The following is a 17,869-nucleotide window of genomic DNA, read 5'->3' as shown; positions in this document are numbered from 1 at the left end:
AAAGTGGAAAAATCAAATTAGTAGGGCACAGTAGACTATAGTACACCTTACAGTATGCCAGCACACCATCTCAGAAAGTCATTATGACAGCTAGCAAATCAAGTCATTCTGATGCACTCATTCTACTTCACCACCAAGAAAGCTCATAACACTCTGCTTGTGTAATTAATGAGCCGTGGACTCTGGACCATCGAGATTTTCCAGATTATTTCCCTAATTGCTAAATGCTGAACCATATTTCTAATGAAAGAGTTCTGAAATACAAAATTCAGTTAAGGGAAAATGCTTTATGCATGTCTAATTACAAAATAGCTGCATTATTACAATGTTGTCTGGAAATTCAATTTTTATAAATCATATTAGCACTAAAATTAGTAAATGTTTATCATGTGCTTGTTTTGTATCCAGTGTTTACCTAGGCCCTGTAAGATATGCAAAGAAGCATAGGACATATTCTCTGATGTCTTGGCTGGGAAAGAAGTCTTACATCAAACAGCTATAGAGAAATTAGGTACTAAATTAAGGTGTTTGGAATTCATAAAGAAAGTGGGTAGGAATATTGGACATGTTTTTTCATGGGGGAAGTGTGACTTAGATTCATTTACTCATTCAACAATTGTTGAGTAGCTACCATGTGCTAGGTACTGGGGGTATGATGGTGAACACTGAAGATATGGTCCTGCTTTTTGAAGTTTACAGACTAGTGAAGTGATAGAATTTAAATATGTAGAAGAGCGTTCTAGGTGAGGGGAGTGTTCTAAACAGTTAAGATACAGAAAGATATGGTAAGCGTGGATTGTGTGGGAATTGTTGAGGGGACTTGCCTGATTGTAACAGAGACTTTATGTTGAGGAGGAGTATTGAAAGTGGTAGATGAGCACTGTGGGGCCATCTTTTAAATGCTTTGAAGAACTATTCCATCAGGTACAGTGTATTGGAGAGGGATAGCAGCATGGGATTTGAAGCCATACTGCCAAGGTTTGATCCCGTCTCTACTCTGTTTTCTAAGTTTAGAATTTTGTATTAAGTTTTCTTAATGACACAACTTACATGAGGAATAAAATGATATTTTCACAAAATGGCTAGGATCACTAACCCTGGTTGCACCAAGTAACTCTAGAGAGGTTAAGCAGTATGCACATGAAGTTCCAGGGGGAGGTCCAAGGAAAATTTGGGAGAAGTAGAAAGCAAGGAAAGAGAAGGAACGACATTCCGTGATGGTTGGTAGAATGTCATCAGAAATGTCTTCAAACAAAATGGAGTGCATTTGCCTAGTCTTTGTTTTCATTTATGTTTCTGTAAGAAAAGTGTATTTCCCTTGTTCAAATATACTAAAAAAAATCTATTAAACTGTGACCTTGGACAAGTTACTTGGTGTCTCTGGGCCTTTGTTTCCTTATCTAGAAAAGAATCCTAATACTGTCACTCTTAGCTACCCAAGAGTTGTTGTTTCCTCACCCCTACATCCAGTCAGTCACCAAGTTTGTTGTCTAGTTCTTAATATTTCTAAATTTGCCCCCCTTCTCTCTGTTTGCATTCAGTCCCTAATCATTTCCCTCCTGGAAAATAGCCTCTTTTTTTAATATTGTGTTAACATATATTCGAAATAAAATTTCCCATTTTAACTGCTTTTAAGTATTCAATTCAGTAGTATTAAATATGTTTACAATGTTGGGCTACCATCTCCACCATCAATTACCAAAACCTTTCCATCCTCCAAAACAAATCTGTATTTCCATTAAAAATTAAGTCTATTCCCCTGACACCCCCACCCCACCACTAATAACCTGTAATCTACTTTCTGTTTCTATGAATTTGCAAATTCTAGGGATTTCATATGACTGAAATCATTCAATATTTGTCTTGTGTCTGACTTATTTCACTCGACATAATGTCTTCAAGTTTCATCCGTGCTGTAGCATGTGTGAGAACTTCATTCCTTTTTTTTTTGTTAATCTCTTTCCCCCATTCTTTCAACCTTTATTATATGAATAAAAGAACTTGAGACAATTTAGCTCAATTTTAATAAAATGCTTCCCAAGCATTACTTTGACAAAGTACCCAGGTTTAAGTTATGAACATTGACAGTGTCCATTTATATAACACTTGAAGTTAAGGACTTAACCATTTTCTAATATTAGCCTATTTTCTATCCTGCTTATTCACATATGCCCATTAACAAATGGAATGTTTTCTGTCATGTTTATTGATTTTGTGAGTGTTTTCTGGAAAACTTCAGTTTATTTGTGAAGGCTGATTTCCATGCTGGCATTGCTTGCATCCAAATATTAATGCACAGAGGCACAGGATTAGAGCAATGAGGCAGAGCATATTCAAACACTAGCACACCCCATTACCCCTTTTATTGCTTGTTTTTGCTTAGTACTTTGTAAAACAAAAAGAATCTTTGAATTCAGTGTTCAACTGCCAAAGAATAACAGCAGGGCACATATTTAGGGCTCAAATCAAATTCTAAGCACTAACTGGTGCAAAACAGACATTGGTTTTCATATATGATTCTTGTTATCTAAAAGTCCTCTCAACTAGGGTCTGGCAAACAAATTGATAATCCATACCAACATAATTTAGGTTGAAACATACACATGGAGTAACAGTGTGTTCTTTGGGAATTAAAGTGAGAGTAAGAATTCCAGCTATCCAAAATTCAATTCAGGCCTTTGGGCAGTGAGAAGGTTGTACTAAGCAACTGTGCTACATTTCTGCTGCATTAAGTTATTTTGAATGATTATACCTAGAGTATCCTTGGTTTTATCCAGTAAAATGCAGAGTGCCAACAGGAAAGCATGCCAGCAAGGTAAGAGTTCAGCAATGCATGATTTTTATTCTCTTGCTCTGAGAGCTTGTATCAGTTAAAAAATTAAACCAAGGGAAACAACTGAAGAGTTATGTGCCTCTTGTTCTTCAGAAAGGAAAACAAAGGTAGCCACTAATTTGCTTCAATACAGCAGGCTTAGCGGTCCTGTATTTTGATAAGTTTTTGAGAATTATTTTTAAAATATTAAGAAATGAAAAACCCCACTACCCTATTTTAGAATTTAAGCATAGGGCAAGAGGCCTTCTTTACATTCAAATAATATTCTGGCAGCAGTTCGAGTGTGACCAAGATAAAGAGAAAGGAGATTGTCTAAATACAACTAGTACTTTTAGGAAAGCTAACACACTAAAATGATTATTACATTTTTTTAAAGAAAATGCACAAAAACCAAATAGGAATTTTGAGATTTTTCATTTGAAGGTAAATCTTAATGCCATTAAATTCACAAATACACTAATTTAAATACCCAATCCTAGTTGTTATCTAAAACACACATTGCAAACGTACAAGTTATCTATTCTCTCCATATGTCAGTGTCCATTCATATGGTTTGGAAATGGGGAGAATAGATTCCCCTTAAACTGCAAGTCAGCAGGTGTTTCTTTACAGTTAACTTTAGCAAAATTCATACAAAATAGTAATTAACAATGATCTTCTTTACTTGTTAACTCACAAGCAAACACCTTCAAAACTGCATTTTGTTAAGTTTCTGTGCTAAAATGTAGAAAAACTCAACTACACAAATATTGAAAAGTTAAAAATTCCTTAGTTTTTTATTCTTGGTGCCACTACTACAGTTTACAGGACAATATACCTGATGTAATGAAAAGAAAAAGAAAAAGACAAAGCTACAGCAGGTAAAAGACCTCAGGAATGTACATCGAATTGACACTACATAGCATTAATCAATAGCTGCACTTTTTGCAAACTGTGGCTATGGCAGTTCTGAACACGAAGGGTTTCCTGTTTAAGCTGCAATAACTTCTGACTATGGATCATCGTTCCTTCTGTGGCAGATTTTTACAGTTCCTCTAATGCATTTGGGACGACTGTCTCAAAGTAACCTGCAGCTTTCCTGACAACTCCTCGCTCTCTCTCCTGCTAAGAACTGTAGCCATTTTCTGTTGAGTTTTTAGAACCTTCTGCTACCATATCCACCACTTCCACCACCAGATCCATAACCATCACCATAGGGACTGACTGAGCTTCTTCCACCAAAACTGCCCCCTTTCATGGGTCCATAATTTGATTGCTGTTATTCACTATAATTTCCAGAATCATTATAATTCCCACCACCACCATCGTTACCACTGCCAAAATTTCCTCCTTCATTGTAACCATCGTATCCTCCACCACCACCACTATATCCACCACCTTGGTTTCCATATCCTGGTCCAACACCACATAGCCCCCTCTACTACTATAACCAGGACCACTGCCATAGCTGCCACTGTCACCTCCAAATCCATTGTAACCACCATCACCTCCTCCATACCTACCTCTGCTGCCACCTGCACCACCATAGCCTCCTCTTCCACCAAAGTTTCCACCATGGCCAAAGTTCCCTCCACCACCTCCAAAGTTCCCTCCATGGCCTATAAAGTTGCCAGATCCACCTCCACGACCTCTTTGTGATCCAGCAGACTGCATCTCTTATTTAGAAAGGGCCTGTTTCTCTTCACAATTATGCCCTTTAGTAGTAGTAGTGGTATTTCTAAACAACAGTTTTATCAACTGTATCATGATCATCGTAAGTTACAAAACATCCTCTCTTTTTTCCACTCTGCCTGTCTTCCATAACTTCTGTGTTTTCTATCTTGCCATACTTTTCAAAGTAGTCTCTCAAATTATATTCTTCTCTATCTTCTTTAATACCACCAACAAAAATTTTCTTCACTGTTAGATGGGCACCAGGCTTTACAGAATCCTCTCTAGAAATAGCTCTCGTTGGTTCGACTACATGCCCATCAACCTTGTGTGGTCCAGCACACATTGCTGCATTCACCTCTTCAACACAAGAGTAAGTCATAAAACCAAAGCCTCTGGAATGTTTTGTTTGGGGGTCTCTCATCACCAGACAACTGTGAGTGTGCCCCATTTCTCAAAATTTTCTCTTAAACTATCATCCATAGTTTCAATGCTCAAACCACCAATAAACAGTTTTCTCAACTGTTCTGGTTCCTCGGGCTGGGGGCAACGGGGCGGCGGTTTTACCTCCATTTTGAGACCGTGCTTGCCTCCTCCAACTCGGGTTCAATATCCATTCCTTTTTTTTTTTAAATTAGGGAAGTTGTAGGTTTACAGAAAAGTCACGCAGAAAATGCGAGTTCCCATATCTCCCCCTGTTATTAACATCTTGCATTAGTGTGGTACATTTGATACAATTGATAAGAGAATATAATTGTACTATTAACTATAGTACATGGTTTATATTAGGGTTCCCTGTTTGGGTTGCACAGTTCTATACTTTTTTTTTTAAAAAAATTTATTCTGATAACATATATACAACCTAAAATTTCCCCTTTTATCCACATTCAAATATATAATTCAATGGTGTTACTTATGTTCACAATGCTGTGCTACCGTCACCACCATCCATTACCAAAACTTTTCCATCATCCCAAAGAGAACCTCTGTACAATTTAAGCAATAACTCCCCATTCCATACCCCTACCCTGGCCAGTGGTAACCTATATTCTAATTTCTGACTCTATGAATTTGCTTATTATAATTATTTCATATCAGTGAGAGCATACAATATTTATCTTTTTGTGTCTGGCTTATTTTACTTAACTGATGTCTTCGGGGTTCATCTGTGATGTTGCGTGTATCAGAACTTCATTCCTTTTTACGGCTGAATAATATTCCATTGTATATATATATACCACATTTTGTTTATCCATTCATTGCTTGATGGACACTTGGGTTGCTTCCATCTTTTGTATATATATATACCACATTTTGTTTATCCATTCATTGGTTGATGGACATTTGGGTTGCTTCCATCTTTTGGCTATTGTGAATAATGCTGTTATGAACTTCTGTGGGAAAATAGCTGTTCAGGTCCCTGCTTTCAGTTGTTTTGGGTATATAACCAGAAGTGAGATTGTCAGGTCATAGGGTAATTTTCTTAACTTTCTGAGGAACCATCACACTGTCTTCCACAGCGGCTGCACCATTTTACATTCCCACCAACAATGTATGAGGGTTCCCATTTCCCACATCCCTCCAATACTTGTTATTTTCTGTTTTTCTTTTCTAATAGTAACTATTCTACTGGGCATGAAATGATATATCATTGTGGTATTGATTTGCATTTTCCTAATGGCTAATGATGTTCAACTTTTCATATGTTTATTGGCCATTTGTGTATCTTCTTTTTAATTTTTTCCATTTTTTCCTATAAGTTTTACTCTAGAAATGTACATAGAACCTAAAATTTCCCCTTTTAACCAAATTCACGTATATAATTCAGTGCTGTTACTTACATTCACAGTGTTGTGCAATGTTGTGCTACTATCACCACCTTCCATTACCAAAAGTTTATAATCAACCCAAATAGAAGTTATGTTCATTTTTTAAAATTTAATTTAATTTTTTTTTATTTTGAAATAAATTCAAAGTTATAGGAACAGTTTCAAAAACAATACTAACCCCATACACAGAATTCCATCATACCCTGACCCCCCTCCCCCAATAGCCCAATCCACCAACTTTAACATGCTGTCACATCGCTGTTTCTTTCCCTCCCTCCCTCCCTATCTATCATCCATCATCTATTGCTCTGTCTTCTGAACATATGAGAGCTAGCTGCACACACCCTTGAACAAACACTGTAATTCACATATACCCTTCCCATGAATAAGAACATTGTTTCATGCAATCCCATTAAGCGCAGCTAAGAAGTACAAGTGATTCAACAATGATACAAAGCTTACATTCTATATTTCCCTTTCCTTATGTCTCAACTGTGTCCCTTTGAGCCTCCTGTCCCCCATCCTCCAATCCCATCCAGGCTTATCCTTGGCATTCAATTGTCATCTATTTAGACTGTCTTTTTTTTTTCAATTGTGGAAACATATATACAGCCTAAATTTTCCCATTCTGCCCCCTCCCTAGCCTTCCATTAGTGGGATTAATCACATTTAGAATGTTGTAATGCTCTTTCCCACCATCCATTGCTAGAAATTTCCCTTCACCTCAAACAGCAACCCTACACTCATTTCTTAACTCCCCATTGCCACTTCCCCCATTTCTCTTAACCCATACTCTACTTTCCATCTCTATGATTATATTCTCTGATAATTTCTTTGTGTTTACTGTGGGGCTTAAAATTAATCTCTTAAATCCTTATCAATCTTGTTTTTCTTTGATACCACCTTCATTTCAGTAGGACACATAAACTATGTTCCTATACTCCTCCATTCCCCCACCTTTATATAGTTGTCTAAAATTACATATTTTACATTGAGTTCAAAACCACTGATTTGTCATTAGAGTTTGTGTATTTTATATCATGTAGGAAGTAAATAGTGGAGTTACAGTTCAAAAATTATTGACTTCTATTTGTATTCCATTGTGGTCGGAGAATGTGCTTTGAGTATATTCAATTTTTTTTTTTAATTTCTTGAGGCTTGTTTTATGTCCCAGCATATGGTCCCTTCTGGAGAAAGATCCGTAGTCACTAGAGAAAAGTGAGTGTCCTGGTGATTTGGGATGTAAGGTACTATATATGTCTGTTAAAATTCTCTATATCTCTCTCTCCTTTCTTTGTTTCTCTGTTTGTAGGGCTCCCTTTAGAATCTGAAGTAGGGCAGGTTTTTTACTGGCAAAGTCTCTCAGCATTTGTTTGTCTGTGAAACATTTAAGCTCTCCCTCAAATTTGCAGGAGAGTTTTGCTGGATAAAGTACTCTTGGTTGGAAATTTTTCTCTCTCAGAATTTTAAATATGTCATGCCACTGCCTTCTCGCCTCCATGGTGGCTGCTGAGTAGTCACAACTTAGTCTTATGTTGTTTCCTTTGTATGTGGTGAATTGCTTTTCTCTTGCTGCTTTCAGAACTTGCTCCTTCTCTTCAGTATTTGACAGTCTGATCAGAATATGTCTTGGAGTGGGTTTATTTGGATTTATTCTATTTGGAGTTCTCTGGGCATTTATGCTTTGTGTATTTATATTGTATAGAAGGTTGGGGAAGTTTTCCCCAACAATCTCTTTGAATACTCTTTCTAGAGCTTTACCCTTCTCTTCCCCTTCTGGGACACCAATGAGTCTTAAATTTGGACGTTTTATTTTATGTATTGTATCCCTGAGATCCATTTCAATTTTTTCATTTTTTCCCCATTCTTTCTTTTGTTCTTTCATTTTCTGTTCTGTGGACTTCTAGGACACTGAGAGGTTGTTCAACTTCCTCTAATCTTGTATTGTGAATATCCAGAGTCTTTTTAATTTGGCCAACAGTTTCCTTTATTTCCATAAGATCTTCTATTTTTTTATTTACCCTTGCAATGTCTTCTTTATGCTCTTTTAGGGTCTTCTTTCTGTCACTTATATCCTGGGCCATGGTCTTCTTGATGTCCTTTAAATCCTTTGCCATGTTTTCATTCCTCGATTGTAGTTCTTTGATTAATTCTGCCAAGTGCTGAGTCTCTTCTGATATCTTGATTTGTGTGTTTGGAGTTGGATTCTCCATATCGTCTGATTTTATCATATGCATTAAGATTTTCTGTTGTTTTTGGCCTCTTGGCATTTTCTTTGCTTGATAGGGTTCTTTCAAGTTGTAATAAAAAAAGATACCAATCTAATTTTTCAGAAACACAGTTTGGTGACGTACACTTTCTCTAACTAACCAGAGGATGGCATCTGTGAGTCACCTATACCCCTCAAGTCAGTTATCAACCTTGTTCCCGCGATGTTTGGGGAAATGATTCTTGTGGGGTTCAGTTGGAGAACTCAGTTTGGGTGTGTTGCTAGAGCCCTGAATGTGGGGCATGTGTACGGGTGGCCAGGGAGGAAGGGCAGCTTAAATATTCAATCCCCCAGGTTCCTGGAGATTCAAGGCTGCCGCAATAGTCTAAGCCTTCATTTCATTTCAGCCCCAGACCCTCCCTCTCGCTGTCCCACAAACCACCGGATTTGGTATAGTGTCCCTGGGTTCTCCGAGCAGGTCCCCCCTCCTAGCCGTGATCCTCTAGGAGCTCTGCTGAGGGAATGCCGTGCTATGTCACCAGTGCGCGCTGTCCCTCAAGGGAATTCCCGGGCCACCGGGCCATACAGTGGTGCTCTCAGCCTGATGCAAAGATGGCTGAACAGGGTGTCTCAACCCCCCCTCCTTGCACAGTTCCTCCTTCCCAGCTCTGGGACAACTGGCAGGGCTCTGGGCTGTGGGCACAGCCCCAGGCAGGAGTTTATCCCACCCTCCAGGGAGCCAGCTGTGAGCCGCGGGGTTTCTTTCAGCTTCTGGCTCTCCCCTCCGTTCCCCTGGCCCCAAGGGTATCTGCAGTGGACTATCCTCCAGGCCAGACACCGAGAGGCCAGCCCAGCCCCTTCTTGCTGTGTTTTACTGCGTCGTTCCCACTCCTGCAACTGCAGCCGCTCCTGGGTTTTTCCCCTTTTTTTTTTTGAAAAGAGCCATTCGGTCTCCAAACGCCAAGCCCTGGCTTCCCCACAATGCTGTGCGGCTGCGGGTCTTCCAGCCAGCTTACTCACTCGTTTCAGAATGCAGACTCCTGGTTTCACCAAGTATACGGCCCCTGTGGTACTAGCAGACCTCGTCCAGCTGGCGCATCACTGTAACTGGTATTCTGGGTCACTTTCTGGTTTTTATCTAGTGTTTTTCACGGAGGTGTTTTTTTGCCCTGTCTCACCGAGCCGCCATCTTAGTTTCTCCGAAGTTCTGTTCAATTTAAGCATTAATTCCCTACCTCCAACCCAGCCCCTAGTTACCTATATTCTGGATTCTGACTCTCTGAGTTTGCTTATTCTAATTATTTCATATCAGTGAGATCATACAATATTTGTCCTTTTTTCCCAGCTTATTTCACTCAACATAATGTCTTCAGGGTTTATCCATGTCGTCACATGAACAGAACTTCATTCCTTTTTAATGCTGACTAGTATTCCATTGTATGTATATACCACATTTTGTTTATCTATTCGTTGGTTGATGGACACTTGGGTGGCTTCCATCTTTTGGCAGTTGTGAATAATGCGGCTATGAACATTGGTGTGTGAATATCTGTTTGAGTCCCTGCTTTCAATTCTTTTGACTGTATACTTAGTAGTGGGAGTGCTGGGTCATATGGTAATTCTATACTTAACTTTCTGAGAAACTGCCAAACTCTTTTCCACAGTGGCTGCACCATTTTACATTCCCACCAGCAATGAATGAGTGTTTGTATTTCTCCACATTATCTCCAACACTTGTAATTTTATATGTTTTTAATTAGTAACCACTCTAGTGGGTGTGAAGTGGTATATTGTTGTGTTTTTGATTTGCATTTCCCTAATGGCTAATGATATTCAATATCTTTTCATAGCCTTATTGGCCATTTGTATATCTTCTTTGGAGAAATATCTTTTCAAGTCTTTTGCCTATTTTTAAATTGGGTTGTTTGTCTTTTGCTTGTTGTGTTGTGGGAGTTCTTTGTATATTCTGGACATTAAACCCTCTTCAGATATTTGGTTTCCAAATATTTTTTAATTAAATTCAGTTTTATTGAAATATATTCACATACCATACAGTCATCCATGGTGTACAATCAACTGTTCACAGTACGATCATATAGTTACGCATTCATCACCACAATCTATTTCTGAACATTTTCCTTACATCAGAAAGAATCAGAATAAGAATAAAAAATAAAAGTAAAAAAGAACACCCAAGTCACCATCCCCATCCCACCCTATTTTTGGTTTAGTTTTTGTCCCCATTTTCTACTCATCCATCCATACACTACATAAAGGGAGTGTGATCCACAAGGTTTTCACAATCACACTATCACCCCTTGTAATCTACATTGTTATACAATCATCTTCAGGAGTCCCGACTACTGAGTTGGAGTTTGATAGTTTCACATATTTAATTCTAGCTATTCTAATACACTAAAACCTAAGAGGTGTTATCTATATAGTGCATAAGAATTCCACCAGAGTGACCTCTCGACTCCATTTGAAATCTCTCAGCCACTAAAACTATTTTGTCTCATTTTGCATCACACCTTTGGTCAAGAAGATATTCTCAATCCCACGATGCCAGGTCCAGATTTATCCCTGGGATTCATATCCTGTGTTGCCAGGGAGATTTACACCCCTGGGAATCGGGTCCCACGTAGGGGGGAGGGCAGTGAGTTCACCTGCCAAAGTGGCTCAGAGAGAGAGAGAGGGGGCAACATCTGAGCAACAAACAGGTACTCAGGGGGAGACGCTTAGGCACAATTATATGCAAGTTTAGCCTCTCCTTTGTGGTAATGAGCTTCATAAGGGCAAGTCCCATGATAGAGGGCCCGGCACATCAAACAACCAGTCCTAATGTTTGTGACAACATCAACATCAGTCCAGGTGAGGAAGTCCAACACTTCCACACTTTGCCCCAGCTTCTCATGGGGGCCCTGTAAATGTATTTTTATTGTCTGCCCAAATTACTTTGGGATGTGTCACTGTTTCACTCTAACCTATACTACCCTACCATATCTCACTTCCTATTCAAAGTTCCATGTAATTGTGGTGTTTGAACAAACCAACTGTAGAGTTATACTGATTAGAAAATATAGATCCTGCACCAAATAGACATCTCTTGCCTTGGTCTCACATGGAATTTGAAGTTTAAAACACAATCAGTTTCAACCTTTACACTTTGGCCCGGTTTGCCCTAGTCTTAACGAGAGATCTGCTTCATTCATATATAGTTGAAGTCTGGACTCTTTTTCAGCTTTTTTTTTTTTTTTTTGAACAGTTGCTGTATGCGCTAATACTGACATTCACATCTGCTGAGCTCTAGCTCTAAGTTTCAGGTGTCACACAGATACCATTGTTCCAGAGACCAATCAAGTTATACACTAAGGGATCAGCATCTCAAAGTTTGGAGATAGTCATTACAATTCAGGAATAGATTTGACTGCTATTTACAATTCAGAAATAGATTTGACTGCTGTAACAGCTTACAATCTAGGGACCATTACAATAATCGTTCCCCTCTTAGACTGTGTTCTAAGATTCAATTCTGAGTTTACACACTGTAGTTAGTTCATATTGGTGAGGCATTATAGTGTTTGCCTTTATTTCTGGCATACTTCACTCAAATGCTATGTACAGGATCCATGCACCTTGTTGCGAGTCTCACAGCTTCACTCCTTCTCGTAGTCGCTCAATATTCGATTGTATGTGCATGCCACAGTTCACCATTCTGTTCCTCAGTCTATGTACCCTTAGGCCACCTCCACCCGTTGCATATCAGGTTTCCAAATATTTTTGCACATTCTATTGGTTGTCTTTTTACTTCCTTCCCAATGGTCTTAGATGCACAAAGGCTTTTAATTTTGAGGACTTTCAATTTTTATGTTTTTTCTTTCGTTGTTTATGCTTTCATTATTATCTAAGAATCCATAATGGAATATCCTGAGGATTTTTCCCTATGTTTTCTTCTAAGGCATTTGTAGTTTTAACTCTTATATTTAGGTCTTTGATCCACTTTGAGTTACCTTTTGTATTTGGTGAGGTAGGGATCCACTTTTAGTCTTTTGCATGTGGATATTCAGTTTTCGCAGTACCATTTTTTCATAAAGAGTATTCTTGCCCTATCGAGTTCACTTGGCTCCCTTGTCAAAATCATAGTCATAGATATGTGGGTGTGTTTCTGCACTCTCGAGTCTATTTAGTGTCTATATGTCTGTCCTTGTGCCAATACCACACTATTTTGATTACTGTGGCTTTGTAATTAGTTTTGAAATTAGAAGATATGAGTCCTCCGACTTGGTTCTTCTTTTTTTCTTAATTGATACATTTATTAAAAATATAGACTAATGGTGCTGTGTTTAAATGCCATTGTTATGCTGACTTTCACAAAACATAACTAATTGTAAGGGACTCTTTGCAGTATACTCCTGACAGGTAAAAAGATAAATAGAAATGACTGTCAAGACAGTGCCATTTCAGACATGATTCCTGTTTAATACTTGCTAGAAAGTGGAGCTTAACATTGTTTAGAATTACACCAACATACATGGAGGCTGAATATCACAGGCATAAGGGTGTACTGTGACAACAAGAAATCTTTTCTTACTTCCCAAATGGTCTTACATTTAGCTACAAAGGTTGGTCACCTGAGCTAAACTTGTCCTTGACAAGTAGAATTTTTATGTCCATGCAGTCGAAGAGTTTCTTACATCTTTATGGGTGTATTCACTTGTAGAAATTAGCAGAAACTGTAACCAGGATCTTCAGCTCATTTATTCATATATGATGGCCAATATTCATATGCTGTCCAGTTTCTTTAAGATAAAAGGAGTGACTTGTAGCAGGGCCACATGTATGAGGAAGTTCCATATGGAGGAGAGCATGTCTTCATGCATCTTCTATTTCATTTCTTCTGGGTCTAGCTTTGGTACAAGGCCCTTGATCCGAACATCACTGTCTCCCTCCTTCCAGCTGCCCCACTCCCTGTTATTCTTTTGTTTTGTTTTTGTTTTGTTTCATTTTCAAATTTCATCTTTTTGATAAGCTTCATGAAGCACATCCTAAACACAATATGAGATACAACAGAATCTTTCTTTCTTTCAGTATTAAAAAGATGACATCTACAAACATTTTTAAGAAGCTCTTCTATATAATCAGGGTGGTGGGCTCAAAATGTAGAGTAAAGAACACCTCTTAGCAATTACATTCTTGACAGAGATTTCTTGTAGGTATGTTTGGAAATTGCTTCCTAACAATGGTAAGAAAACATTGTGTACATATTTTTTAAATGTTCCTAGATGCATATTAATTAAAAAATCATTCTGACCAAACTTTTTTGCAAGAAACAATAATCCTGTGTGCACGAACTGAAAAACTAGTAAAAGAAAAATACCCAGACTTTACATTTGTTCCCGAATTAGTCTTTAAATGGAAGGAAAAAAAAAATTGAAACACATAGAGCTTTCTAAAAGGTCTTTGACAGGCTACCCTGGGAGCTCAATTCAAAAGCAGAAGTTGAGATACTAAAACAAAGATGTTTTAGGGCAGTTCTAAAAAAGCATTTGGAAGGGTGATGCTGGGTCAGAAGAATTTTTATTCCTTGTATACATTATGTGTGCATGCCTCAGCTCAGTTGTCATAATTGTCTCTGTAATTCCCTCCAGAGTAGTGGTCATAACAACCATGGCATCTGCCACCATGGTCTCTGAACCTTCCATATCCATGTTCTTATCCTTCAGGCCGACTGTCATACCAGCTGCTCCCATATCCCTGGTCCCCACCACCTCTAGAGTAGCTGTGACCATGCCCATGACCCCCAAAGGCACCCCCTCTGGTTTCCTGGGCTGACTTGCCTGCATGGGCCAAATGGATCTGGCAGCCATCCATGGACTCTCCACTCATGGCTTGCATGGCTTCCAAGGCATACTCTGGATTGGTGAAGGTGATGAAGCCAAAACTTTGGGACTGCTTAGTCTCTTGCGCCTTGATGACAACCAAAACACTTCAAAGATAGGCCTGAAGCTGCTGAAGTCATCTTCCAACACCTGCTCGTTGGTGTTGAAATTGAGCCCTCCCACGAAGAGTTTTCCTTCTTCAGACCACGTGGCAGAGAATTTGAGTCCCGGAAATTAGAAAATAAAATGGTCTGAGCAACAGCTGAGGAGCAGAGAGAATGGGGCTCTGTTCTTCTTTTTTCAAGATGGTTTTGGCTATGGGGTCCCTTGCTCTTCCATACGAATTTTTTAAAAAAATTGTAAAAGTCTTTTTATTTGCTTCACCATTATTATTTTACAATACAAATATCACTTTGTGAATGCACACAAAAAAACCCTATGGGAGATAACTCTGCTGCATGTAAAATACAGAATGGAGATACATAAGGCTTCATTCTTAAAAAACTGTTTTGTTCTCCAGATTGGTAATTATAGAATGAATACTTCCCCAAATATATGTATGGTAGTAATAAAACTTAGAATTACATGCAGTTTCTGCACAAATATATTTTAAAGAAATAGATCTCTTTTTTGTTGTTCACCAACAAAATTGCAATGAAAGTAAGGATAATTAATTCTTATAGCTTTCAAGTGATCATTTTCAAAACTCTCTTTATAAAAAGGATATTCATGGCTGTTTCCATTGTATAGTTAAAATCGAACTACCAAATAGTTGATAAAATAATTTAAATGGTACATGTCATTACCACCTGCTCACAATATGTGAACAGGATGTGACCCTCTAATTTGTTTCTCCATTTTCTTTAATTCATAGCAATTTAAAACCATAAACAGTCTTCTGATTTAATTTAGCTATACATGCAAAATTTAGTAGTGTATACAAACATTTTTATTTTCATGGAATACTTTATTTTAAATAAAATTATTTAAGATTGCCTACTGACCACACATTCAAGACAAAAAAAGGCACTAGAACCATAGACAAATTTCTCTCCCAAGAAGCATTTTTAAATATTAACTGTCTTCTGTCTCACATGTAAAAATCTTTAAATTTGGTTTTCACGTTCTTTTGAAAAATAGTTAGGAAATACTTAGAAAATCACTTTATAATAGTCTTTTTTTTTGCACTTTTTGACACACTGTAGCTGCTGATTTTACCAAACCCCGTTACCAAACCTTTCTGTGTCTGTCATTTTAATTTGCATATTGATGCAACAGGTAGTTAAGACTTCAGAATCCAACCCCATTCAGGTACTTAGAAACTTTCATAGAGAAATTTGCTAGAAATGGCTTACAGCCCAGTCACTGGGGCAACAGATAGGAAAAGTATGTTTTCCCAAGAAAATAATATGCTTTATTTCCAGATATGACTGGAAAGACAAGAACTTATGATATAAAAACTTACATTTATGGTATTGCATCACATACAAAAGAACATGGTGGTCATGGGTTATGTAAATCCGAAACCCAGAAGCAGGAAACGTGTACAGTGCATGGTGGGTTAAAATTTCTTTATTGTTGTCCAATGTAGGTCCTTTGGAGAGAAAAAGGGATCACAGTGCTGGCCAGGTAACTCAATAGGTTAAGTCAAAATAACTGTTGAAAGATAATAGGATTAGGGAGGTGTTTTTTTTATGGCGTCTTCTCTTATGGAGTTCTTAGCACTTTGGGCAGCCCGTCCCCCCCCCCCCACACACACACACACACTTTTATAGCTGTTATGTGTCATTCACCAACTGGCTGTATTTAGCTTGTCTACCAAGATGGACTACTGGCCAGGGGAAAGGCCAATGATAAGATCAAAGTACAATTCCTTGAACGTTCTTTTCAAAGTATTGAAATGGCCTGTACCACCACATCCTGGCTAGGAGGTTCATCTGGGAAGCTTCTTTTAGCACTTGCTGATTGGCCGTGATATGATACCACCAGGGGAGTCTTGTGGTGATGTTATATGCCACCACCTCATCCACAATGTAGTGTTCATGTGGTAAGATAATACAGAAGATTCCAACTACACTGAGAAGCCAGTAAATCCAGTGGTACCACCAAAGTTGCCAAGGGGAGTACTCTCTGATAAATAAGTAGGTGAATGTTAGCATGACCGTGTGGCCTCTGTATAGATAGTCCCCACCCACACATATTGTGACAGCTGGTAATGGACAGGCCACCTCCAGCAATGAGCTTCATTATTCTCTGCAGTTGGGCTCCCCAGTCTCCAAGAAGCTTGAGAACAGTTGAAACGCATACTGGATACTGGGAGTGTAGTTACATACATTGTGATATACTGATACAGGTACAGTGTGCCAACTATGAGGAAAAAATTCTCTGCTAATGACAGATTTGTATTTTTTTTTAAATTCAGTTTTATTGAGATTTATTCACATATCTTGCAGTCATCCATGGAACACAGTCTACTGTTCACAGTACCATCATATAGTTGTGCATTTATCACCCCAATCAATTTTTGAATATTTTCCTTACTCCAGAAAGAATGAAAATAAGGATAGAAGTAAATAGACTTGTATTTTAAGAGTAGCCACTGAATTAGCCAGAATCCTGTGAGGATCATGCCGTTAATTTCACAAATAGAAAATGCCCACTGCACCTTGTTAAAATGGTCAAAAACTGTGTCTGGTAGTGGAGGCTGCACCTCCTTAGGAGGTACTTATTCATGGGTGACTGAGATCATCACTGTGGTGAGAACAAAACAGGAAAGTGCATAAAGAAAGGCCAGAAAAGTCTTGCTCCACTCTATGGAGTACTGGGAGCTCTCTGGTTCTCACATGGGAATCTTTATCATCTCCTTCCTATACCCATTTGGCATCCTTCTGGGTTTTATCTTGGTGTTGAAGCTGCTGTTAGGGACGTGGATGTTTGTGCCAATGCTGAGGTGCCCATTGGCATGGTCGCTCCTGTATGCTTCAGTGTGGTGCTTCATTTTTAGGGTCTCTATCATGTCCAAGAGCTGCTGCCTATTGCCATAGGAGACTCGGCACAAGGAGGGCTTTTTGAAATCCTGTTGGGTTAGGCTCATCAAGTCTCAGCCTGTGAAATGTTCCAGAGGCTCACAGTATCCTGGCATAGCATTCTCCAACAGCCAGTCTGCCACCTTCTCGGGTGACCACTACAACACTTCCTTCATTGTACTGACAGACAACATGCAGACCCCAACTTGCTCTTGGTAGGTCATCAGTTACTATTCCTACAGGGAAGGACACCATCCCTCCTTGGCTCATTTATCCTGTCAGCCTCGTGAGCAGACACTTGTTTGGCAAGATGGTCAGAGAGGTTTTTAAACACTTCATGTAGCTGTGGAGAGTTCTTAAGTGCCTGTGCATTAATGCACCTCATTTTTGAAGAAGATTCTTAAAAAATTCTTGTCATCTTGGCTTCCTATAAGTTACTGTCT

At 38.6% G+C, this 17,869-nt stretch overlaps 4 pseudogenes; all 4 read right to left on the bottom strand.

Moving 5' to 3' along the window:
- Nucleotides 1–3,823: 3,823 nt before the first annotated feature.
- On the bottom strand, nucleotides 3,824–5,056 carry LOC119525945 (annotated as a pseudogene).
- An 8,246-nt stretch (nucleotides 5,057–13,302) lies between these two features.
- LOC119525944 lies at nucleotides 13,303–13,636 on the bottom strand (annotated as a pseudogene).
- A 498-nt stretch (nucleotides 13,637–14,134) lies between these two features.
- On the bottom strand, nucleotides 14,135–14,616 carry LOC119525943 (annotated as a pseudogene).
- A 1,562-nt stretch (nucleotides 14,617–16,178) lies between these two features.
- On the bottom strand, nucleotides 16,179–17,620 carry LOC119525957 (annotated as a pseudogene).
- Nucleotides 17,621–17,869: the final 249 nt, after the last annotated feature.

This window comes from Choloepus didactylus (assembly GCF_015220235.1).
Source record: "Choloepus didactylus isolate mChoDid1 chromosome Y unlocalized genomic scaffold, mChoDid1.pri SUPER_Y_unloc2, whole genome shotgun sequence".
NCBI lineage: Eukaryota > Metazoa > Chordata > Mammalia > Pilosa > Megalonychidae > Choloepus > Choloepus didactylus.
This window is presented reverse-complemented; position numbering and strand designations above follow the sequence as displayed.